At 33.5% G+C, this 27,586-nt stretch overlaps 1 long non-coding RNA gene across 1 annotated transcript; it reads left to right on the forward strand.

The window, feature by feature from the left end:
- Nucleotides 1-4,051: 4,051 nt before the first annotated feature.
- On the forward strand, nt 4,052-26,563 carry LOC135138878 (uncharacterized). The gene is made up of 3 exons (XR_010282077.1): nt 4,052-4,262; nt 4,516-4,550; nt 26,521-26,563. It is a non-coding gene; the product is annotated as an uncharacterized LOC135138878 (long non-coding RNA).
- The last annotated feature ends 1,023 nt before the right edge of the window (nt 26,564-27,586 follow it).

Genomic DNA, 27,586 nt, shown 5'->3' on the forward strand with positions numbered 1-27,586 from the left:
ATCAAAAGAATGTTTAGTGTATAGTAGTATACTACGCATATGTGCACTGTAAACTAACTTACGGTATTTTAGCTTGGGGTCACTCTCATGCTCCAGAACGCCTATTTAAAGTACAGCACAGGATTATTAGAATAATGTGCATTATAAGCGTCAGGAACGATTGTAAGCATTGTTTCCAAACATTATACTCACACTTCCCACTCATAGTTTAGTTTCTTTGGTGTATATGAAATCAACTGTACTGCATTTTACTGTTCGCGAAGAGATTCATCACCGACGTCTAAAACAACGTGATGATTTACACATAAACTTTCATAGAATGTACAGAATTCGCTGTTGCGTCCATTACTAGGACCTTAAATTTTATACTAAATTGCCACTATCAATCACAACTTTAGAATTAAATTCCTCTAAAATGGAGATTAAAGTTTTACGACTCAAAAAAAGTTACTATTCTTTTCTACAGTGCGTAAATGATGAATATGTTGTATTTTGACGTGTAAGCACATCTGTTGAAAATCATCTTTATTTCCAAAAAATTAAAGGAGCAGAAAAAGAGGAGAAAGAAAGAGACATTTTTTATAATTTCTTGAAGTGGTACACACTGTAGTTATGTATTATTAAATCAAAGCAATAAATTTTCACGCTAAAAACCATTTTGACGCAATATCTGAAAACAAGTTTTAGTTTGAAACAATCTTGGTGACGTTTCAGTAAATTGCACTAAAACGTCAGATTCGTTTGTGTTATTTAATACCCTGTTTTAACATTATTTTCGCGTCAGACTTTCGACATCAAACAAAACTTTTTGAGTCGGTAGTTATTGGTTGGCTGGCTGAAATTCTGTTTCAATTTAGCCATTTCTCGCGTAACACCTTTCGAGAATTTTGCAAATGTAAAACAAATTTTAAAATCTCAATCTCCATCTAGCAAACCAATTTCAACGCAGCACTTTCCGCACGATTCTCCTTCGCTCTTTATACGGAATGACCTTAGAGCAAACAATTTTTCGCCATAATCCAACACCAACACAACATCCATTAAGAGTTTACAGCCTGACGTGAAGATTAAAGAATCGAATTATATCGAATGATATAATTAATGATAATAAAACCCGTCTTAAAATGGTCACGTTACGTCACTCGACACAGTTTCTCAATCGATCAGCCAGAAATCATCCTAAGGCCGCGTTCACACGACGCCTAATCAGTACTCGCCCTTCCTACCCCCACCATCATTTTCAGATGGCATAATTACGAACAACGTGTACGGTTTCGATTAACGTCGTTACCAGGAAAACCGCCGCCTCCGCCGCCGCCGCTTTGATTCAAAACAGAAACTTGGCGCTTTAATAATTTCACCAAGTTTTGTGTTGTTGGCCGAGTTAGTACACACTTTATATGTAAATTGTCTTCCGACGGGTCTAAACTTTCGGAGCGCCTATCTGTAATGGCCGGACGGAAAGGAAGTATGTAGTTGTTGCAGCTAGGGAAAAATCAATCCTTTTTCGTAAAGGTATAGATTTTTCACGAAACCGGCCCACGATCTGAGGTGTGCCTAGTATTTTTTCCGTTTCGTGTCTACACTGGCATTAATGAAACACCCGCTTTTAATTAAATGAAATAATAATTATTATTATTGTTGTTGTTGCTTAGTAATTAATGTAAAAGCGTTGTCGCGCTCATGAAAATTATCTTGTATGTAATGTTTTTGTTGTTTCGTTACTTTTCTTTCTAGGCAGTTACGTTGCATTGAAAGGGTTTTCCACAATATTTTAATTTGTGTTTTTATTACTTTATGTTTATTTGTGTATTAGGATTGGTTTTTTGTGTTTGTTTTTTATGGTAATTAGGTTTCGAGCTGGAAATTTCTAACAAGTTTCCTCGTATTGTGACAGGGACGGACTAAGTTCAAAAATGAGCTTCGAATCTATCGAAAAAAGGCACAGTACCATTAATTAACACTACATGATGATAATAAATACTGCGCAAATTGATCAAAAATTGACAGTTCAAGACAGACCACTGAAACATATATTCGGCTTATCGTTCTTTGACAAACATTAAAAATTGAAGTTTTTGTTAAATTATTTATACGGGGTGAGTAAATTTAAAAATGGTTAATTTTCTCAAATTTTTCAAACGGAATACCCTGTATTGTATAACATTTTCGAACTTGTCTCTTAGTAAGTTTCCTCTTTATACCAACTATGTTAGCCTGTGTTATAAAATACAGGATGGGCCATTTAATAAACAGGACTAGCGACAATTTGTAAATTTAATCGTCCAGTTTATAATTTTAAATATGTCCATTTTATTCCATAAAATGCAACCTGTGTTAAAGAATTTCTTTTTATATCGCGAAAGATTTTTTTCAACAATTCAAGATAAATGCGTAATCTTCCGCTAGCATACGGACGGATTCGTTTATTGACTGAAAAAAATGTTGCAAAAAAATCACAAAACATTTATTTTTATCTTATAAAATCTCTTTAAGTAAAACTCTGAATACACTAACCACAAATTTTACGATAAAATCTAATGATATTAGAATACAATAAATCAGGCACACCTCATTCAACTTAACAAATCACGTGAGATAAGAACTACGATTAGTTTTACTGTTTTATTTTAATTTTTATGAGTTTTTTTTTGTCTATTTAAACCAATTGGTTATTTATATCAAACTGAAAATATTTGTAGTGGACCCCCAGATAAAAAAAATCATCTTAACATTGATTCGCAGTTTTAGTTTGAGTCTCTATCTAACTTTGGGGGTCTTTGTTATAAAAGTTAAGACGATTAAATGTTAATTTATCGAAGAAACCGTTTTTTTTTTAATTAAATCAAAATATAGTCATTTTCTAGATGGTTCGTTATTAGCATTTTATTATCTTTAGAGTAATTTTAAAGCACACTTAAAGTTGCAGAGTAATCGGTATGGTAGTTTTAGCAGATTAAAAAAGAATTCAATAGGCAGGCAGACAGAAACGGAAAGCTTGCATTTTGAAGAAAATGTGAATAATGTGGCAGCAAAAATGACACGAGGTCATAGACCGAGGATTACTGATATCACACAGATAACGCACAAAAAAATCTACCTATAAAGACCTGTTCTACTTATTTTTGTAATATATTACAATTACTTTTTAATTTATCGAATTAATTCCATTAGTACGAGAAATTAATGGACAAAAAAAAAAACAGATAATTGGGACCACATTTTAGCATGGATGGATGTTAAAATTGGAAATGTTATACATAAATTATGTACACGAATACGATGGATTAACTTTACCGCATTTTTTCATTCTTCTGTTACTAAAAAATCCCATTAACAAATTGACAAATTAATAATTTTTTTAAAGAAATCCTGGGATCTTTTAATGTAGTTGGCGTAGGAACTTGGTCCTTTGAATATTTTCTATTCTATCAAGCAATTTGAGGAAAACGTATTAAAATAGAAGAGCCACTTCGACAAACCTCCTCCAACCGTGGCGATTCACCTCTGATATTCCGTCTGTTCGAAATTATAAAACATGAAAACTCTACTGTAAAAAGCTCGTGTCAGTAATAGGATTTCAAAAAATCTCAGTAACAACATTTTCACCTTCAATAATTAAGCAGTCCCCATTCTGCCGCCCCCAATCGATACCCCCTCGCAGTCGGCTTCGTCGTACACACTAACACACAAAATCACCACCACCAACCCAAAAACCACCCCCGGCGATCTCTAATTGCGTCATCGGTCGGCGGCGCAATTTCGACCTTGATTCACCCTCGCCCCCGCCCCTCTTCCCTCCCCGATTTTTTCGTTCTTCCTCATCGCAGTCGGCGACGACGAGCAGAAGGTCCGCTCCTCGCGCATCAAGTAGGCCGATTTTTCTCGTCGTTAATGCACGCGATTAACGCTAGATGGCGCTGCGAAATAAACGCGCGCACGCTCTCAACGCGACCATTGTTGCGGGGGTGTGTTGGTGCGAGATGGATATACTATTGACGTAATCCCGGAAGCAGCCGATCGGCGCCGGTGCGGCACGAACATGTTCGTTTGTTATAATTCTCAGAGATGTTTCGACGAGTTTCGGCAGTCGAACGGCGGAGGTGGCACGGTGTGGAGGTGTACGGAGACGGGGTTCAGGGGTAGAAGTGATCGTGTTTTTTTTTTGTTTTTTTATTGTTTTATTGGATTGAGAAGAAGTGTTTTTGTTTGGATTTTTTTTATTTTTGTTTTTTGTAAACGAAGAACGAGTTGATTTTTTTGTAAGTAGTTTAGATTTTTTTGGGGTGAAGACTTACACATTGTGGGGTTTGATTCGATTAAAAGCTTTTTGTTTGGTTTTCGGGGCGATGAAATGGAACGTGTGAAGTTTGGAAGGGGGCGGTTAAATTTTAGCGTTTTTGTAAATATTTACGTTTTTCCTTTTCATCAACACAGTTTGTAATTAAAATTTTCCGCACGTTTCGAACGATCTCGTGACTTTTCCGAATTCTAATATTCGTTTTTCTGTTCCAGAGGAGTCCACATCCTGTGCTTCGTGTTCTAATACGGTAAGTCCTTAACATATTTTTAAATTTAATATATTTATGTTTTTACTGTTCAGTTGGATTATGTCAACAATATGCACGTAATTACGTCAGCTCGTTAAAAAATTGAATCATCTTTTAAGAATGTTTATGCTTCCCGTTTTTCCGCTTAAAATGTCGTTCCGTCGCCAATTCGTGGTTGGTCGAACCCTGGTTAATTTTCCACCCACTTTTGCTAATTGGCGATTTCTTGACAAATTAACGAACGACTTCACCTTTTCATTCATTAACGGACACTCCTCTAATAGCGGACGCGCTGCCGGAATACCTAATCGCCGATTCTGGGGAACAATGGGGCCATAAACAGAAAAAAATTAAGTGCGCCGTTGGAGCGAGAACCCGGAAAGTAGTTGTGCGATAATGGCTGTGATCTATGCAAATCCCATCTTGTACAGTTAAGAAGAAAAAAAAAATTGGACGTCATGACTTGTGCAAGTCACGTCTGTGCTTAATTGAACGCTCACGGACTGACATGTAAAGACAGACGCCCACTCGATACTTTTTTAATACGGACTTATTAAAACGAATGTGGTGGCATTTCCTTCGAATTTTCCGAAATTGACTTTTCTTCGGAAATTGCGTGGGTTGTGTTTAGCATAAACAAAAATTTGTGTTGAGTGGATTTACCTTGACAGAATTGCATTGTGATGTCATTTGCAACGGAAGGTGTTTGCCAAAGGTGACAGTTCGTTTGAAGTTGCAAAACATGTACAAATTGATGTAAATTTGAAACACGGTTGATGCAATGTGTGGTTCGTTTCATATAAAGTTTCAACTTCATTAGACCAATAATTAATTAGAGGACAATTACAGGGAAGGGTTGAACTTATCGTATATTTTGTTGGACGAGAAATGGTAAAATTTATAGTGAAAAATGAATCTTGAAAATTTGATGTTTTATTTTAGATCATTTTATTGTGCCTTATTTCTGCCGAGAATATGGGCGATTATGGTTAACTACTAAATGCTTGAAAGTTTCGTATCTATTGCTTGACCTAATTAGTAAGACCTGAACAATTATGTTAAGCGTTTTAAAATTTTGGAATATGTTAAGATTTTCAGAACTTGGAACCTATTTCATTTTTCACATTATTCTAATATTTATTAAACAATAGTGATGTGAGTTTCAGAATAAATACATAATTCATTTTTTAGTTCGATATGTCAAAAATGACGACAAACAAAGTTTTGCGTAAAGTACGTACGTAAAAATTTCATAGTATTGTTCTAAAAAAAAAATGTTTATTTTATGGATAATACTTTGTTTTTGTCAGTATTAATGAGTAAATGTCTAGTATCATTCATTGTTCTATTATATATATTCTTCATTTTGTGCTAAAATCCTGAGAAGTTATGTATACATTTTCACAACCAAGAAGGAAAATATTTAACGGAGTAGTTCTTGCTAACTTAGTGTGTCACTTTTTTCTCATAGACACGTCTTTTTTTAATTAATTTTTGTTGTACATACATATTTTTAAAACAAATCGTTTGTATTTATGTATTGTTTTTAGTTCTAACTAGAAAAATTGTTTTACGATTAGGATACATGACCAGTTTTAAAAATAACATTGCTGAGCCGATTTTAAATTTAATGTTTAGTATACGTAAAACTTGTTCAATTGCTATTTGTGTGCTCGAAAATAAATGTACAGCATTTATAGACTCTAATTTAATCTTAAAAATTGTAAATTCATTCAGTTACCGTTCACTTACCGGAAATTGCTATACTCTGAGAACAAGTTATTTTTCATTTGCCATTTTCAAATGTTAATCGAATCGCGGGATTTAAATTCCTGTAACAAATTTTGAAATTTCCTGTTGAAAGGTCCGGCTTAAAGGTGAATAATTGTCGCTTAGTAACTGCAGTACTTGCAATAATTCCTCAGCTTTTGCAACCCATAGTCTGTTCATGATTCGACTTCAAACGTTCACCAATTAGTTAAGCACAAACTCTTTAAGATGACAAATTGACATCTAATAAAGTCTGTGGAAACATCCGCCGGCTACTACCTAATTATATACTCAAGAATATAAATATCACTTTTATGTGTTTAACACCCGAGGCCATCTGTACGATTTTTCCCACGATAGTGAAAGTTATCGATTGCGTCATTAAAATTTAAACCGACATCGTTCACCCTGTATAAGCGCGAATCGATACACCCACTTTTTCGTCTCTTCAATTTTAATCGTTCGATTCCATTGAAACGAATTAATTTGTTTGATCCATTTAATCATCACTCGATTTTACAAAAAAAAAATATTTGCATTGAATGAAACGTTCAAATATTTATTCATCGCTGCTTACATAATGCCATCCAAAGAATTTAAATTAGAGTTACCAAAATAAAAATTACGCGCCACTGCATGGACGAGAGAAAATTGCGATTGTATCGACCTCCCACGAGTCGCCCCTGAGTACAACGCCCGTAAATCATCGCTTGTAACTTTTGCAAATGAAAAGTTCATCTTATGCAACTGCTTTAACCTTTTCGTACTGACATTTCGGGAACATGCGGACACGGATGGAACAAGAAGAAGAAAAGAAAACGCCCACGTGTATGTTCGTATTGTGAGAAACGAAATGATCGTGGAATTATTGTAATAATAAACAACAACAATAATAAATGATTTGGTCGATCTGGTTCGAATAAATCGTGGATCGTGAGGTACTTAGATGGTGGTGTGGTCGATAACAATGGATGGTAAGGAAGAATGGAAAAGATGTGATGTGGAAGGCTAGATTAATGGTCTGCATTGGAGGTTTGATCGAATCGAGGCGTACTAATAATGGTCTAGTAGACGAGAAGTTACTTTAAATGATTGTTTATTGCAATTTGACGATTTCAAATTTTCGTTTAAATTATAACTACACTACGGGAACTCGTTTAAACGCACAACGCAAAATTATCGCAGCTTCCATTGTGAATAATGTTCTTTTTATAAATTAAGCACTACATTAAAGTTTATTTAAATGGAACTCACTATATTTTTGCACATTTAGATGGATTATTATATGAACAAAAAAATCTGTAAGTTCCCATGCTCTTCTGACCACTGCGCCAAGGTAACACGCTTTTACTAACAAAAAAGTAATCCTATTTAAACAAGTTAAGCAACATATTTAATTTTTGATTTATAATAATGTGATTTTGTATTATCCTCCGGTACGAAAATCCGCTTTCTTTCATTATGTAAGACTTTTTGGAAGTCAGGTGTCAAATTTTAAATTTTCACGTGCATATGTATTACGTCTTATTGTATTCAAAACGGGTTAGGATGCATAATTCGTGAACGTGTAGTGGTTTTAAACTTTTTTTTAGACGAGTCTGATTTTCTAAGCGATTAAATTTGTTAGATTAATTTCAGATCAATAGTTGAAAGAAGCTAACAAAATCGTTACAAATATTTGTAATAAAAAAAACTGGTTAACAATTTAGGAATGATGATGGAGATCAATAAATCATTATCACGCCACCAAAACTCAGACAGCATCGTTCGTTGTGGCAAAAATCTCAACTAATGACATTAACTATTCCGCTTTTTTTTAGTAGAAAGTTTGATCTTACATAAAACCGTTTACTTACACAAGGCTTCAAATTTATACAGTGATGTGTGCTGTGTTTTTCAAATTCGTGTTCCAGTGGGCTTTTTTGACAAATCCTGTGTAACAATTCAAAAAATAGAACTCAATTAAGAACTTTTCTAACACATTTCTGAAGATATTTAATTTGTAAAAGTACGAACTGATACGTTAATCGTAGAGCACACCAGCGATCATAGAGAAACAGTAAAGATGGAAATGGGGTACCTACTTTTTCATATTCGAAGAACTGTGAAACTTCGAGAAAACAGGAAATTAACCATGCGTCCAGTGGAACCTAATACCCAACGTATGCTCGGGAATTAATGATCGTAAAATTTTTATCACAATTACGTTAAACATCTGAGATATAGATGTCAATCATTTGTAAACTACTTTGATTATTCATTCAACTTTAAAAGCAGTTTTGATTGAATGCCTTAAGTTATGACACCTGAAATGTAGAAGTTTTGGATCCTCTGCTCGTTGAAATTGAAGAACTACGACATGACACCGTTTTCGGTTATGACAGCACAAAAGATTTTTTGTAAATTACAGCTAATGCTCATAATTTGTTATTAATTGACACACTTGACGCAAATGCCACAGACGTGTGTTCGTATGAATGTCAACATGACAATTAATTTTAACCTAAAAACGTTTTCCACGAAACAGAATTGCCAACTGCAGCTTTATAGTGACACGCTGCGCTAATTTTGTTTTTTTTTTTCGATCGCATGGTATTTTTTACGCCGCTATTAAAACTGTTCCACTCGTTCTAAAACACCAACTCGCCAACACAAGTTCTAATTAATGTCAAACGTGTAACACTGCAAAATTGGAAGATTTCATGGCACTTAATTCCAGAATTAATTTAATAACAGTATTTAAAGTCACTTAAGAAGACCGACCTCCCAAACGATGTATGATTAACAGCATGTAATTCGACACGAGACCCGATGCCGAATATTTTTTCGTGTCGACGCCACTGCTCGATTAATTTACCGGTGAGGAACCGTACAGGCGTCCTTCTTTCTAATTTCGTGTATCGATAATAAGTTACGAAAATAGACGGTGATCTGGTGATGGCTTTTTTCGTACTTTGTGTGAGCTTTTCCTTCTGGCATGAAGTCGGGAGTTGAAAAGTGACGTCACAAAGCTCGAGCGCACGTAATGAATCTCTCGACGGCGGCGGTGAGGGGTTCGATGGGGTCAGGGCCGGAGTGAAGTGCGAGGTTGAAGTTTGAAATTTCGACAGCGGCTTTCTTTTCAGCATTTCGAAGTATTAAATTATAAGTGAGAGACTGGGGCCAATTTTGACAACTCAAAGTATATGTATAGCGAAGTTTTATTTTTGACAAATATCGTTTTTCTATTTTTGGCACACGAACATCAAACGGATTTATTTATTATTTTTGTTGTAAGGTACGAGACAAAAAATTATCACGGTGCAGAATTTTTCCCTAAATATATTAAAAGAAAGTGAAGATACCTGGTTGATTGAGCAATTCCATTTTTAATTAATTTAATAAAACACTTTCACAGAAAACACAAAACTGAACGAAATTTAATGAAAATATGTAATTTTGTTAACAGACTTATTGTGACAAATTATTATCACGCTTAAAAGCGAAATAACTAACTAACTAAATGAAAACTAATTTAATATCCAAAGTATTTTCCACCTGAAAATATTGAGATTGTAGATGCGTTGCTTCATAGAATTGACCAAATGGATGAAGTAATTGACGTCCAAATTCTCCCAAGCCGTCAAGATACCATCTTTCGATTCATTACTACTTCCCATCTTTATAAACCTCTCGTACAAGAGAACTCCATACATTCTCAATAGGGTTGAGATGTAGGCTTTTCGCAGGTCATTATAGCAAAGCTATATTTTGTCGTTGAAACCACGTTTTCGATTAATTAGACACATGAATCGACGCATTATCTTGCTGAAAAATCATTTTGCTGTCTTGAAATAGGTTCAAAGGTGGTTTGAGGTGCATTTCCAACACATCTTGGTAATTCAGAGAGTCCATTCGATTTGATTAATGCTAAGTTATTATTTCCTAAGCTACTAAAGGCACCCCAGACCATAACATTGCCACCTCCTTGAACTCGTTTTGACAAATACTTTGGTTCTTTCCGTAAATCGTGCCAATAATATCTAAAACCATCAGGACCATCAAGATTAACTTTCTTTTCATCTGAAAAAACTGGCTGCAACCATTCTTCATTTTTCGTCTGCATTTCTCTGGCCCATTCACGACGTTTTTGAATATGTTCTTTTGTTAACATTGGTTGTTTCTTATATTTGGCATATTTAACATTTTTGTCATTAGCCAGTACTCGCAAAACTGTTTTTTTGTGAACAGGAAGTCCTAGGATCGTCTTTATCATTTGAGACGACATGTTATCCTTTATACCCGGAGTCACAATGGATCTTTTGGCACGTGCAGTGAGTTTTTCTTTTCTTCCACAATTTTGTCGTCCATTTTCACTGTATTTCTTTCTTACAAACTTGGAGATTGTAGTCCGATCTCTTCCAATCTTTCATCCTATTTCCGCAAAAGTCAAACCTTGGTCATAGTATGCCTCAATCTGTCCTTTTTCACGTTCTGTTAGACCGTTTTCTTTGCCCATGGCGAAAGAGAATTATTGTAGCTCAGCCAATTATATTTCGACACTTTATCAGTTCTAACAAACAATTGCATATCATACAAATAAACAATAACTACGCATACTACGTTTTTCTAATTAATTTTTATACAAAAAGTGATGCGTGATAATTTTTTGTCTCAAAATTTCTGGACACAATTGAGTTTTCACAGATCAGAAATTATTTGATGCAAAAATATCACTGAAAAAAGCATTTTTGTATACTAAATTAACTTCTACTGAGTGTATTACTTAGTCAAAGGTCTAGATAATAAAAAAATCTTAAAAAATTGCACCGTGATAATTTTTTGTCTCGTACCTTATTAGTATTACACTAAAATTCGATATTAGTTCCAAATGTTGACGTACTAATTTCGGATCAAATATGATAGTGATTGTTCATCGGAGTTACTCAAGAGGGTGTCGTGAGTATAATCCCGAAGAATAACTAAAAAGATCTTTCTCTGTCAACTTCTTGCGTGCCAATTAAAGGAAGGAATATTACAAAACATGATGCCTGAGTTTTCTTATTAATCACGGAAGTGACTTGAAAGCTTGTTTTAGAGTTTCTGGTTCCATGGTCTTTTATCATAATATTGTTGGCCTCTTTCAAGAACAAACAACAATATAATCCATCAGATTGGCAACTTTTCATCGATTCGTTACGGCGGTGTCTGAAGGCAGTTCTTCTTCATAACGGTAATTCAAAACCTTCCATTCCTATTGCTCATTCCTAACGCTGACAGTAATATGGATGTTTTGTTGGAGACAATTCAGTCTAATGCGTACCGGTGGAACATCGTGCGGATCTGAAAGTGATTGGGATGGCAGGAGGGTTTACAAAATTATGTTTGTTTTTATGTCTTGGGGTAGTCGCAGTAGAACTGAACATTGTATCTAGCGGAACTGGAAAGCAAGTAAAATATTTGACTCGAGAAAAAAGCGGTGCCCAACACTCTCATTTCGTTGATCCCACGAAAATAGTCCTTCCTCATTTTCATCTAAAACATGCTGCGACTAGACTTCGAAACAGAAGACATATCTTCGTAGGACCACATATTCGAGGATTCTTCATTAATGGTAACTCTGGCTGCTGTAATAGAATACCACATATGTGGAAAAGTTTTGGTTGAATTTGTTCAAACGTCTTTGTTATCTGCGTCAAATTGATGCCCCGCTCGTAATAGAGATAGTTTGGGAATATTGCATAGATGATAAAAGAGTAACCAGAATTTGTTTCATCATCCTCATCAACAATTTGTTGGTGTCATCTCCGAATTTGCAATAACTGCTTCAGTATTTGGGGTATATTAGTTTTTATTATCCTGGACGTCTTGAAGCAAGTTTTGTTGATTAAATCAAAATATTAATATCAATTACTCTTTGGATGTATCATTCGCCTCACACGGTCTCTGATCTTTTCATTTTTTAAAATCTCTCTAAAATAAAATGTCAATATTTTTGACACTTTATTTTTTTACCAACATTACAAGAAAGTTAGATAAACCGAAGGATAACTAACGATCAGATAAAAGGTATTGTAAAAGTAATATCGGCTTATCCAAGGTTTTAAATTTATACCTTGAATAACTATTCCCACGTTGATTTATGATTAGTAAAAGCGGCCCTAACGAAAACTCATTTGAAACAAATACTTAGCATACTTCTTTGGTTGTAGCTTAAAAATTTACGCCTCCTTTTGTTTTGAGTTATAGGGGTTATTAATAAAAGAAATTGCAGAATCAAATTTCTTACAAAAGTAATAAACTACTACATACAGGTTTAAGGTGTTCCCGGAGAAAAATATATCAAGCATTTAATTTTGGAGACTGATAAACTTATATTTTATCGTACCCTATAATTTTAGAACTACCCATTTTTGAACATATGTTAATATGAGCTTATCCCCTTATTTTCATGTAAGCTCTAGGGGTTATCATGTTAAAATAAAATTTGCAGAATTAAGTTTTAAATTTTATACAGAGTGAGTCACAAAGCACACGCTTTCCTATATTTGACTAAAATTGTATTAGAAACAAAAAAAAAAAATCTCACCACAGTTGCAAACTTACATACCAAAATATGCTTTATTTTTAAGGCGTAACACAACTTAGTTCTTTCAAATGGAATACCTATACCTATGTATTTTTTTATATTCTGAATGATCTCATCTCAGGCTTTATTATAACTACAGTTTATTTTCGAAATTCCGATGCAACGTTGCAGTTTCTTTGAAATTTTGTAGCAAGGCGCTTAAAACATATTAATTTTGAAGTTTAATATCATGTAAATGTTATTTTAAAAAGAAAAAACTAAACGTACATATGAACTGTTAGTCTCCAAAGTCCAAACCCATGTAAATTTAGAACTTTTACCAAGAACACTTCTTGAAAATATTCAACTATACTTTTTTTATCGACCCGTATAATTAACATGCAAACGTAATGCACATATATGTACATGGTGTACAAATTATTCAAAAATACCTACTGCTAGCATGTTTTCGTCGACTACCGAACGTAATGAGCAGCTGTAAACATTACGAAATTAAAATATCCATTTTGACAGGCGAACAAAATGTAAATAATATTCAACGAAAAACGTAATTTATCATAATTTGTGTGAACGTGCTTTACGGACAATATATAAATGACACCGTACCTTTATCTTCATATTGGAACAATCAGATGACAACACAAACACGACACCCCCTCAATCTTATCAACTACACATTTCATGCGTGCACACGCAGTATGCAAAGACACGTGAAGGACGGCCGCCGCCAGCTTTTCGTGTTCTTTTCTCGTCTAACGATTTATTTGCAAACGGCAACGAGAACGGACACCTGTCAATTACGGACGAGTGGCATCGCTTGTAGTTGTCGCGGAACGTCCTCTCTTCGTCTGAACCGACCATTAAAAATTATCGGGACGAAATCGCTAAAACGCGGCCGACGGGAGCGGGCGAAAGGGGCGACGGAGACAGGGCGAAGGGGTGGCGGCGACACGTGCAACTTGTTGAATACGCGACGGCTGTCGGGGGCGGCAGAGGAGAATCGACGAGTCGATCGGAAACGAATGCTATTATTTTTATTTTAAGGTTTTACCGCACGTGATGCTTAAATCTCATGTTGGTGGTTTATGGGTGTAATCGGTTTTCCGTTGGTCGTCGTTGATGAAATAATGCGACATTATTAATATGCCCATTAATATTAAGTACTATTATTGTAGTTTATAGTGGTATTACGATGATAAAATGCGCGCTATGGTTTTATCGCCAAGATTTGTTTGAGGAGAATGCAATATACGTGGTATTAGAAGTATCAGCTAAATCCTTTATTTGATTTGGAGAATAGTGTGCTAGGAGTGCTCTTTGAAGCCATTTTACCAGACAATCTTAAGGAATTCGAAATTATTTCTTACTGATTGAATGAAATTACGACAGATACGACAATGACAAGTCGACAGATAAATTGTTTACATTAAATTTGAAGTAGTACACAGTTTAAAAATCATCCCTATATTTCCACCGACATACCAACAAATAGTTACGCGCACCCGACAATTAAATAAATGAACCTTTGTTGTCTACCACTTGGGGGTTTTTAAACGTAGGATGATAAAGAGCCTCAAAGTTGGTGTACGATCAGTAAAATTAACTGTCAGTGGGTTGATGATACTACAGCATATTATTAATATTGCAATTATATTGTCTTCGTTATTAACGTCGGCGATAAACAGTAATTTTTTCATTATGTTTCTTTATAGTAAGACAAACAAGTATAATCCTCCTAGTAAGCTTACTCGAGGCAGACATTTAAAAGTTCCAAGAAGGTATTTACATAACTTTATTTAATCAACGAAACTAACTTCCCTATTGAGAAATTTCCAAATTTGTTGGTTTAAAACCGTGTATTTAGTTAATCATTGCTTATTCTGAATCATAGTCCTTACCCTATTAAATAAGACAACGATATGGTCTTCGTGCATGTTATATTACACTTCTACCATTGTATTGTACCATTCGTTATTTTCTCTGTAAGATAGGATAGCGCAGCCGACGATTACAAAATAGAGTGGCTTATGCATATTGTATCAAACGGTACAAATGGAGCAAACACAGCGAACATCCGCCATTACAAAATAGTAGCGATGGGCAGAGATGGATACAAGGACGATGTGGTGTCAGTTTTTACTGAGGTTTTTATTTATTTGGTCTTAATGCTACAGCTGCGTTACATTTAACCATTGAAGTGATTGGAATTGTAGTAATCATTCCAGATTAGCTCCAGATCAGATTACTTTTGAAAACAAGTGGAAAGTGGAACACTAATTTCAGGATCGGATCACATTGGGGTTATCCAGAGTTGTAACAGCTAAATGCATGGTTTGTCACGGTGGGGTGTGACACGGCTAATGTGCAAATATGATATATAAGTGGCTGTCAATCCTAGTCAAAGAAATAACTCACAGATAAAATGAAATAGTAAACAAAGAAAAAATTAAACAAATGTCCTTGTTTTATTATAACAACTATGTTTTTCACCTTTTTTGATGGACGTAAAATTTAAACGTGGCCAAGGCAACTACGAGTGCATACATTTAGTGACGTAAACGGCCAAAGTACCCTGGCTTAAATTTAATTATCTTTAGGACTATTTGTGGGTCGCAGAACTGTGGCGTAAATAATTGGTTGTATATGCTGTAGATTTCGGTGAGCTGGAGTGAGTTTTACTTTGGATTTTCCACGTTTCTACCAAGAGACCATATGTCTTGAGAGCAAATGTTAAATCTATGAAAGTTAATACTAAGTTTACCAGGCATGTTCTTTGTTGGCCTTCCTGAGAAATGGGTTAATTTTTTTTTTGTTTGATGTCTCTGTTTCTTTAACTCCGATGCAAAAAAAAAGATGTTATAACTCTGAAGCCTTTGTCTGTCTGTGTGTGGCACTATAGTTCCCAAAGGGATGAACCGATTTTAATGCGTTTGTTTTTATGAAAGCTGGTTTAATGGGAATGGTTTTTAGCTGTGTCTGATGACAATCCAGGAAAGTGTCAGTTCTGTTTTTATAACTTCCTCGGTACGTAATAATTCACCTGAGGTTAATTTTATGCACTGTCCGGGTGGCAGTGGGAATTTTTGTAAACACGAAGTACCTAAAATTGTTACAACTTTTGGTCTCTGATGTCCACGACCAATGAAAATTTACAGTGTGATTCCTCAAATTTGAAAAGGGTGATATTTTGCTTTTGGGGAATAGCTTTTTGTAGACAGTTTGAAAGCATCAACATTGAATTTTGCAGTTTTAACTTTCTTTTTATGCTATTCTTATGGTTATTTTATTAAAATATGTGTAAAATGTAGCTAATGCATTTTTACATTCGGAGTATAAGCTAGGTGTTGTATTGTAATGGAATCTGGCATTTGACCATTGGCTAAGTAATTTCATGCGTTTTCCACGTTTTATAACTTTCAGGGTAGGGAAAAATAAGTTTTCCGTTTCTGTCTATCATTTGTTGGTGATTTTATTTCATCTGATAAATTAGATATTATCCAAAACTACTGGACTGATTGTTTTGAAATTATAGGTAAATTTAGATCGTTTAGAAGATAAAAATCTAATGAAATTCGTCCGATCCCCCCACTGACAAATTTAATGACATTTTCTCAGACATTTTTCTGCGTAAAGCTTTCTAAAATGTCCAAAATATTATGGATCTGCACATGTATGTGTGGTTTATTTTGTTGATTAAATCAAAAACAACTTATGTGCAATTTTTTTTCTTCAATGTTTTAAACGGTTTCATGGAAAAAGAAATTACATGAGTTTGTCAGGAACATTAAAATTAAAATTCCTTTGTCTTAGTTTAATTGAATGTATTGTTATTTTAATTGCTTGTTAGATTATCTTTATGAAACAAAAAATTGGAGTGTGCTGTGAAGTAGATTTTATTAACTGTTTCCCCTCAAATGGTAACGCAAAAGTAGTTCCCAAACCACTACCTAAATATATAGATATATGTAAATTTCGTAAACGTGGTCTACATTTTTTTTGTGCTTTATTTATCTTATAGCATACATTTACAGAGAAACTAGTTACTATTCTGTTCTCTCATTAATGAATAAAAGTAAAAATCTATAAAGTGAAATCTATTTTAAAATGTCGAAAACATGGTTCCAGGAACTCTCAGTAGCATTGGAAATTAAACTCTTGTTACTTCCCGAGCGTAAGCAATGGAAGTATTGTAATAGGGTCCATTTAACGAACGTTTAATGTTTTCTTGGCGTTTCTTGGCCCTTTAAGTATGAAAAAGTAGATCTTCCGTTTTCACCTGTCTGACTGTCGTCTGCCGAGTTTTATTAAACAGATCTCGGAAACTTCTAGATCGATTTTTTTTTAATTTGATAGGTAATTTTGTGTAGACGGTCTGACCAACCCCACCAACAATTCGATGACGTCACGTAAAATTTTTGCATAGTAAATATTACTTAAATGTTATAAAATAACACAGTCCTACACTTGTGGTTTATGAATCCGTCCTTTGTCTTGATTTGTCTCCATGGACATGTAGAATGCTGAAATTGAAGTTATCCATTCTTATTTCTTCTTAATTCTCATAAAATTTGTACATACATATAAGCTATATAACAAAGTTTCCGAGTAAATAAAAATGGTATTAGAGTTTCCTGGCAACAATGCACACAGATCTTTTCCCACGTAAATTGACTATTGTTAGACGAAAAAAATTGGTCGAAAGTTATTTCGACAGGACTTCCCTCGCCCCCGAAGGTCAGTGCCACAAATCCCGCTTCTTTGAAAAATTGAAAAAAATGATTTTGTGAATTTGTATTCGTGATAACCTCTATGCATTAAAATAAGTATAGATAAGTAATACCAGTAAGTGCCTAAGAAGGTAAATGACATCATATAAATTCGTTTTGATACCCTATATTTTCTTTTTGTTTCTCTACCACATATCACTTATTTTTTAATTACACACTATACATTTTTTACAGATCTTGTAGAGCTTGTTTTTATGAACACGTTGACTTCAAATTGTTTTTTTTACAAATTTTTTTTTACTTATATCCAAAAATTTGTCATCAGTAAATTTTGTTAATACCTGCAGTAACACGATTATTTTTTTCTTTATTATGATCTAGTTCTTGCCCTACATCTGTAATCATCGTAATATCAGTTCTACAGAGCGTTCGTTTTTGCAAATTAAAAAACGACGAAATCGACAATCTCTTTTTTTTCCAAAAATGACCTATTTAATTTTTTTAATTTGTAAAACAAAATGTCGTGGTAGTGTTTGTGGTACATATAATAAAATGAAAATATTTATTCTTACGAAAAATTAATAAATAAATCTTTACCGAAGATTAGCTTCCAATATACACGTATATATGCTTCAGGAGAGAGAAGTTGTATCTAAATATTTTTGCACCAACTCATCGCTTTTTTCGATGTCTTTCTCACAGGAATTTTGTAGTTGCTTTATGGTTAGACATGTGGTGGTTCAAATCAGTTGATGTGAAATATCGGGGTACCTATATACAGTTAATAAAATATTCATTGAATAATCTTCATATGCAAAGATGGTAGAAAAAAGCGCAAATAGTGTACAAGGTAAATTAGAAAATTCCATTTGCATTAATTGGGTTTATGTTTGAAGCTAAATTTGTGAGAGGTTATAAAAAACTATATTAGTGTCAAGTTACTGCAGTCAAAGTACTGAAGATTGTAATTCATCTCTAACTGACATACTAATGTTAGTAATACGATACGACAGTTTTGCATGTAACGAATGTTATTTAATTAGAAGTAATTATTTGCACAGAGCTTTTGCACTTGTATTACTCATTAAACTCTTGAGTGGTGCACATGTAAATATTTATGTATGTTTTAATATTTATTTAATTATCTACCCATGGCACAGTGAATTAATTTTCTAGGTATCGATACAACAACTAATTTTATAATAACACATAATATTAAAACTCCCAAATTTATTATTGTTTGACGCATTTGTAGTTTTCCAGTAAAATGTTGCAACCTGATTTAATCTTGTCTAATTAGTTATGAATTTCTAAATTTAATTTTTCTTCTTAACTAGCGTTAGTAATTTTAGATTATTACACGATGGTTATTTTTGTATTATCTAGACAATAAACAAAAAATAAAGAATGTAAGTAGCAACATGTTTGAATAGTCAAATTAGTGAGTAGTAAATAAAACTGTTGGGGCGTTTTCGCCTTGTTTTACCAGTCGTTAGGTATTTAAAATTTTATGATTCTAATGCATATTTATTCCTTTATCAACAGATGTCTTTAAACAATAATTATATTGTACAAACGTATATATAGCCATGACTTTTTATCAAATGGGAAGAATGGAAATTCAAAGTGGCATATTCTACAAGCGTGGTACGCTCATCTCACGGGGATAACAGTTTCCTGCGTGAGCTTAGAAAAGTATTACGATTATGCCTTATTTATCTATATTAATAGTAATTTCTTAATGAACGACAGGTGCATAATGAACATATTAGTTAATGATTTCAGGAGAAGATTCGTTGAGTAACAAGTAAAATGCCTGAGAATTCACACTCGTGCCATCTCTGAACGACAATCACACTTAATAAGAAGCTTATCTCTGCCCAATTTTTTCCATTGAAGAGTCTTGATAATTAAAGATTTTCAAGTACATACTTGCGTTTCCTAAATTTTATGAAATTATCAAGGACGTTTTTGTTATCACGTTAGACGGCGGACTTTGTGGCTATAAGCTAGGTGATAATTCAGTGAAGTCTTAAAAACATAATAAACAAATTAGAGTTACATATTTTTAAAAATTTCACCAATGTGTAGATACAATTGATGCACGATGCTTTTGTTCTCATATCGATGAAGAAATGTCAAACCCTAAATGTATCGAAGTTAAATTAATTAACGCATCAAATTAATAATCGACCAAATACCCTCTGCTCCATCAACAGATGTTTCGCTCTGGCGATCCGACCTTGATGATGTCGAACGTTTCGGGCGAAAATCGTCTGCTAATTTCAGCGTGTACACAGACCGCATTTTCAAAAATATCCCACGTTATTTATAGGTTATGTTCATTACGTTACGCTAATTTATGTTTAATCAACGCGATACTCGATACGGATTTTTACGTCGTGCACGTTAATAGGTGTGTTTTGTTTTTCTGCTCTAAAAAGTGACAGCTACCGGATCCGGTCCTGTAATGACTACGTAAAAAAAATCGTCAACCATAAAATCCCTTTCGGATCCGGTTCTGGATAAATAATTACGGATTTGTGCTGACGTTTTGATATTTTTTTTTAATTTCTCGCCATTTATAAAGGAGTGATGAATGCGTGTTCTTGTAATCTCCGATTATGTGTTGTTGAAAACGCTGAAAAAAGCAAGTTTTGGGGGGGTTTGGGAGGGGGAAAGTTGACGGATCGATGGGAAGCGAGGGCGGGGAAAATAGGACGTCAGATGTTTTGATGAACTGTCATTCGGTATTTGAGGGTGGAGGGGTTAATTTTTATTCGTCAGGTTCATTAAAAAAATGTGAATAACCTCGTTAACAGTCAAATTGTGATGTTTTATTTTTTTTTATAGAGATTTCAGAGAGAAAGACGAATCGTCGTTGGAGATATTGAGTTCTTAGTTTTGCCCAAACTTAAGGCGTATTTTTTCGATTATAAATCATTATACAATTTTTTTTTTAATGGCATTATGAACTTTTCGTTGTAGGTAAATTTTTTTTACGACTTAAATAATGCAAAAAAATTACGTAAGTAACATTAAAATTCGTACTATTTTTTGATGGCACATGTCTGTCACTTGAGTCCAGAATTAATAGGTTTGTGCTTCAAATAGAGCAAGCCTTTTGCCATAATTTCTCAACATGATATAAAAGGGCTTTTTGTTAATAAAAGAAATTATTTAGTTATCTGTTTGAATGTTTAATTTTGATTTGCGTTCTATCTGTGTACTTAATTAAATCGATCACTTGTTGAGTTTCTTAGTTTTGAAAATTATAATCTTATGAAGCCGTGCAGACACACAAGCCATCACACCCCGTTAAAATAACACTATTAACAATACTCCCCTTACCTGTCGCTCGAGGATTAAAAATTACTGGACGCTATTCGATCAGACCTTTTTTTATGGAACATCAAAGGAGCGTTTTTTCTCAATCAGATTAGCGCGCGTATTTTTAAAATTTTAATTAAATTTAAAAATAGTACGTCGCGTGTTAGAAACCATAATTTAATTTTAACTCAGTTTTTTAAAGTACATCATGGACGACTCGTCCGTCGTTACATGGGCACAATTAGGCGGCTTCAAATTTAATAATCGGACGAGCGTTGCCAACTTTTGAAAAACGTAAAACATAAAAGTTAATTCCGCCCCGTCACGTGTCTTATTCCGTTGAACAAACCAACCATAACAACCCTTATTTGTCGGCACGCCACCCCAAGTTAAACTGTTAAACACACCACATGTCCTCTGTCACCGTGAATTAATAGTTTTGTCTCAATTAATTCCCGAGCCGGTGGGCTATAAAACACATTCTGAAATATTTTATTTATAAGTTTACGTCTAAGTTTTTTTTTCTCGTTATTTAATAAGATTTATTTCCATACTTTCCGCAATAAATGTCACTTATCTTTTTTTCGAATGATTTCATTGATGAACATTTTGGAATGTTTGAATAACGGAACGGGAATTAAAATTATTGCTTAAGAAGTCGAGTTTCACGGGCACATGTGATTTATCGGTTTTTCCTCGGGGAAAAATTGAAGTTTATTTTTAATGGAGGTTTTATGGTTGATTTGTGATGCGGAGGTGTGTCAAATCGAATTGATTTCGATTATCATAATGAAGGTGATAATTTACATACGCAAGCGATAATTTATTTTCTGTGTTCGGGCCGATTTTAGGAATGTCAAAGCGACATCGTTATCTTAAATAATTTTTATATTATGTTTGACATATTTGTCACAACTGTGAAGAATAATAGCGAGTTCAAGATGGAAAAATTAGGAAAATGAAAAACAGCTTCTTAAACTTTTTTAGTTTATTAGGTATTATAATTTTATTATATCACCATGTTTTCGTAATGAAATCTTACAGAATTAAAACAGAAAACTCTTCATTTGTTGAGGTTAATTTAAATTAAAATTAAAGTGTCAGTTATATGACAGCTTCATAATACCTCAACAGGTTCAAGGATTCGCAGCCAACTTTAAGCATCGCATTTTTTAGTTTCCTTGGATGCAAACTTTGCCATTGCAAAATCATCACATTGTGTTTGGTTTTTGAAAGGGTGTATAAAACATGAATAAATTAAAAAATCTTTTCCAATTATTTTCTTAATAAACGCGCTTAGGATTAAATTAATAACACTTATGTTGTTAACAACACCGCAAATGGGCTTTAATTTTATCAAGTTACGGTATTCAAGTTGTTACGATAATATTATTTACATACTGGAGACCCGAGGCAACAAACACACCGCCGACATTACAACCAAACATGCGAATACGCACCATAAAATTCGGTATTATCAGAGAAATGTGAACGTATCAGATCGTTAAGGTAAATGGGTTAACTTCTGAAAGCTAGAAAATCGGATCTGAATTTCTGAAAATAACCAATGATAAGGTAAATTACATCTTTTTCTATATAAGGATTTCTTGTTAGACTTTTGACATTTTCGTTTTTTTTTTGCGTAATTCGCGTATGTCTCAACCTTGTTTTCGTGTTTTTATGATAAATCATAAAACTGTTGTGCAAAAGAAAAAGGAATGAAGAAACATTTATTATTGGACAGAATTATATATCAGGTGTTTTAATTCGTTATGACAGGTCTAGGTTTATGATGTAAGCGAATTTACATACAAATAGTAAGGTGGATGTGAAGGATTGATGATGATGAGATTTTTTTTTCTGACTGATGTGAATATGGATTGGTCAACTGAAAAATAGGACATATAATTTTAGAATAATTGTCACCAACGGTGTCTTCTATTGTATTCAAGTTTTGCTGATCAGTGTGATATTTTGAATGTATTATTCTGCAGGGGTTAAACCGATTACATATGTGTAATCTAAATTGCAGATTTGATCGATGATATATGTACGTACCCCTTTATGTAGTAGATTTTTTTTAAGTGGGAGTATCTTATTATACAATGGGTATTTTCTCTATTTGAAATGTCTTTTTGTATTTATTGTGTTTATTGCACTAACAAATTGTTACAAAGATCCGTTTTATTTGCTCTTTTAGATGTCATCAGTATACGAACATGATTTTCAAATTATTTCAATCTTTTGTATAATTATACAGTACATTGACACTAACTCAGACACATTATTAACCCCGTAGCGGCGTCAAAAATTGCAGTACACTGTCATCATGATGGTGTGCGTTTAACTTATAATTAACTATTATAAATGAACTAGTGTGGATGTTTATTTTGTAAAAACATTAACAGGTTCTCATATCTGTCCCAAAACTTGACTTTTATTACAATAACTCTATTAGCTATAATTCCTAAAAACTGAACGTTCTAATTAGCACATAGTGTCTTCCTTTCGACTTCACTATTATCTTGCTATAATCCGAGTCCACTAGGTGACTGATATATGATTCCTTCCTCCTATTTTTTTTAAAGGGGCCATCGTGCTTTGAGTGCTCTACATTCAGCGACACTACTGCATCGCGAAATTTTCGCATTCCAGAACGATCTTGACAATACTCCGCATGATTCACGATTGACCCGTATTGTTTGCAAATTCCGGAGGTCTTCGTAAGTAACATGTCATTTAAATTAAGCACACAGATAACAAGTACTATTTTATTCAAAAGAAAACTGGATGAGATGAGAAAATCAGGTTCTCATTGATGACTGAAAAACAATGGGAATAAGACATTCGTGTCAGTGTCATGTGTCCAGTTTTTTTTTCTTTAATTAAATAGTACTCACAATGGACATTATTCCAACTTAAAGCATAATGTTATAAACAGGTGTGCAACACGTCCTGGACGGGAAATTATCGTCTTCATTTAAAACCGAAATCTGAATAATAATAATAATGTTAGAACATTTCGTTGAATTGAGGCTCATTAATAATTTTAGTCTTTTGTTTTGAGGTGATAAACTCAGTCAAATCAAATAAATTTCTATGTGGCATTCTCCCGATCTATAAACATAAACAATTCAAGCACTACGCATGTTGCGAACGGCCATTTTTCCCGTTGGATATGTGTTGTAAATATATTTTACATTGTCTGTGTATTGTGCGGAATGCTTGTGATGCAAGAGCATCAGGCCCCGTCTGGCTTAAATGTAAACGAAAATAAAATTTATTTGTAATTTGGTTATTACAAAAATACAATTTCGCCTGTGTAAAATGCAAAATTGGCCACTTCCGGACGTTCCAGTAATTTATGACTTGCAGCCAGTCAGCCACCCACATAAAAATCTGCCGGCGGCGAACGGCAATGTTTTCTTTTCAGTATCGTTTCTTATTCTTATTTTGCTTTTCTGTTCGTTCAGTAATTTCAAAAGCGTGCGATGGTACCTTGTAGGGCCTGTACTTCAGGCGCGAGAGAAGTTCTTTCGAAAGAATCTTTACCATTTTTTTTTTTGTAGTAAAACTTATGTAAACATACTTTGACCAAATAACACCTTCTAAAAAAAATATACACTCTCTTTAACCTCAAGAGTTTTGTTCTACTCCATACAGATCTATCGTGAATTATGCTTTATAGCAAAGGACCATCTAGTTTTATTATCATTAATACTAATACAAAAATTGATATATCGACGATATCACGAATGAAAAAAACGAAAGACTCGTATTATCATTTTAGATTAGTGATCTAACCCGGAAACTACATATTGATGTCAATAATATCGTATTCTAAAATGTATAAAAATACTGTCTAAATTGATACAGATATTCATTTAAAGAATTGATATACGTTTTGATGGGGACCGACATTCATTTTAATATGTATATAGATAATGTAACCTAATTTCACTATATTGACATAATTTTAGAAAAATTGCAGGTAAGATAATCGATAAAATGTATTTGTGCATAACATAGTACCAAAACATCACACATTTTTAAAACTAGGAGTAATTTTTTAATAAATATTAATTTTTTTGAGATAACGTCATCAACCTTCAGGATATATAAATAAATAAATTTTAGCTAGATGTTCGGTAACCATTAATTCTATGTTAAGTGACTTACTAACACTTCAAATAACTCTTATTTAATAATAAATCTGTAAATTTTATTGTTTTGCAATAACCAATATGCGTTAAGTTAAAAATATGAATACGTTATGAAACGACAGGTAAAGGAGCACGTTAAACTATAAATTTCATTTAGATTTATTGAACAAAATTAATTTGGGTGTGACGTCACAAATATTTGGAAGGGATAGGTAGTCAAAGTTTAATTAACTCGGTAACACGGTAGTCTTAAAATACTTCTAAAATTCCAAAATATTGAATTTTCAAATTAAGAGGTTGTCTATGTCTAATAAAATCACCAACAGAACGCGGAAAACGGAAAAAAACATTTCGTATATTTGAAATTAAAGATTAGTCATAACACTTTTTTTTTGATACCTAGGCCATTTTTATCATTAACATTTATTGTTATAAAATGTATGGGATTTGAAGACAAAGATCGACTATATTTAACGAGAACCATCATGGTACAGCGAAGATACAACATGACTTACGTTAAAAAACTGATATTTCATTTTGTAAGTAGATTTTCAATTCATATTCCAAAAATAATATTGAAGGTCTGTTAGAATCCATGTTTGACGTCAAGTAAGGATGTTGTAAAACCGGGAATTCGTGCGATAGATCAGCCCAGAGTTTGTGTACAATTATGTAATTGGTATGCTTGGAATGAAAAGCTGACATTTCAAAGTAATCCGGTTGTAATTTTATCGGATGTTTGAAAGTCTTATCACAATCCATCAGTGTTATATGTCACTTTTGATAATTGGATGACGATATTGAAAGTTAATAATTTCAAAAGCTGCATAATATGTTTTTGTACCTTTCGATTCCAAGAACTCGAACAATATCGATTCTTTTTTATAAAGACATCAATGATATTCGTGAGAAAAGCTTTCATCGTTGATGATCGACAAGATGTCTGAATTCTGTGTGGTATTTTACACGACATGAATGTATTTACCCAATTAAAGAAACAAAAAAAATGCATGTCCTAATTATCAGCTATATCGGTGTGGTTTATCTCGTTCAAGGCAATTGTTTCCTTCTCCGTCTTTTTAATAAAATATGTTTCTATTTTCGCAAGGTAAATCCGTTCATAAAATGTAACATATTGCGTGACCGTCTGGTTTTGTTTGCTTTCTCAGCGTGTGTTTGTTGTTAGCATAAAGAGGCAGTTTTTGTTTAAACGAGGAAAAAAAGCGGAAATTTTCCGTATCGGATGAGTAATAATAGGTTCTTGCAAATAATTCGTTCAACCTTTAAATTTTACACACATTAGGACGAACGTTACAACGAAAATTGTCCTTAACCTTACTTGACACACGCAGTGAATAATTATCGCCATTATCGTTACGAAAAAAATTAATTTTGCTACTTTTTTGTTGCAGGTGCTGTAGTTTGTAACCTGGTCAGTCATCAGCGTGGGTGGACGTAAGTGATTTAACATCGCATGCCGATTAATTTCATATCACGAGAAGATTGCTTAAATTGTAGCCGATTATAGTAATTTCGTTGTTTCGCGTAGTTAAGGGCGAACTTTTTTTAGCGCGAACCGCAGGAGTCAAAAACTTTTTGCAAAAAAAACGGACCTACGTTTTCACCGAATATCTAAGTATATGGTGCCGTTCGAAAATTTTTAATTTGGATGAAATTTTGTACGCATAGTTAACAATAATTTATTACAAAAAAGGTCTGTCCAATTTGCAATCAACAATACCATATTTAGACGGATTTTTTTTAAATTCGTGTTAAAAGACAAGTGCATTTGTTTGACTAAGGAGTTGAAGTACTAGAAGATTCTGTCGGATGTTGTTGCTATGCAACCGATACTGAATCTAATGTACAACTTGTCATTAAACTATAGCCGGGTCGCCTAGTAAATTATATCGAGACGGACGTTGGTACGCTCGTAAAGCAGAAGTAGAGACAGCAAAATTATACCAAAATCTTGTTTTGAAAAACTATACACGTGCGGAAAAAATATCTCTAAAAAATTTTTTACTATACTAATCTCGATCTGATTCATCGCCCAAAATATATGTAAAAATTGTTAAAAAAATCGTTTTTCAAAATTATGCCACGAGAAAAAGAAAAAAAGTTTATTTTGCAGTTGGTGCTCAAAGGACTCGCCATTTACTTCGTGACAATAAAAATCCTCGAACGTATTAATGTTGTTAACGTTAAATTATACACATAAAAAGTTAATGAAAGTTTCACCAAAAAATTAATGAATCGTGTAATGAAAAGCATTGCGAAAAACATATCCTTTAATCTGTACAAAGTATTGGTTGTGCTTCAGAGGGCGAGGAAAATACTGTACCAATTCTGTACAAATTATTCCTGCTTGACGTAGCACCATATAAAACTCATGAGCCATGCATTTGGTATGAGAAACTTCGTGGCTGTGTTGTCAATTAAATGTTATTATTTTTTAAATCCGTACATGAATCTTGT

Source organism: Zophobas morio, unplaced genomic scaffold (assembly GCF_036711695.1).
Source record: "Zophobas morio isolate AGI-343-1 ecotype UQ-CSIRO unplaced genomic scaffold, CSIRO_AGI_Zmor_V1 ptg000030l, whole genome shotgun sequence".
NCBI lineage: Eukaryota > Metazoa > Arthropoda > Insecta > Coleoptera > Tenebrionidae > Zophobas > Zophobas morio.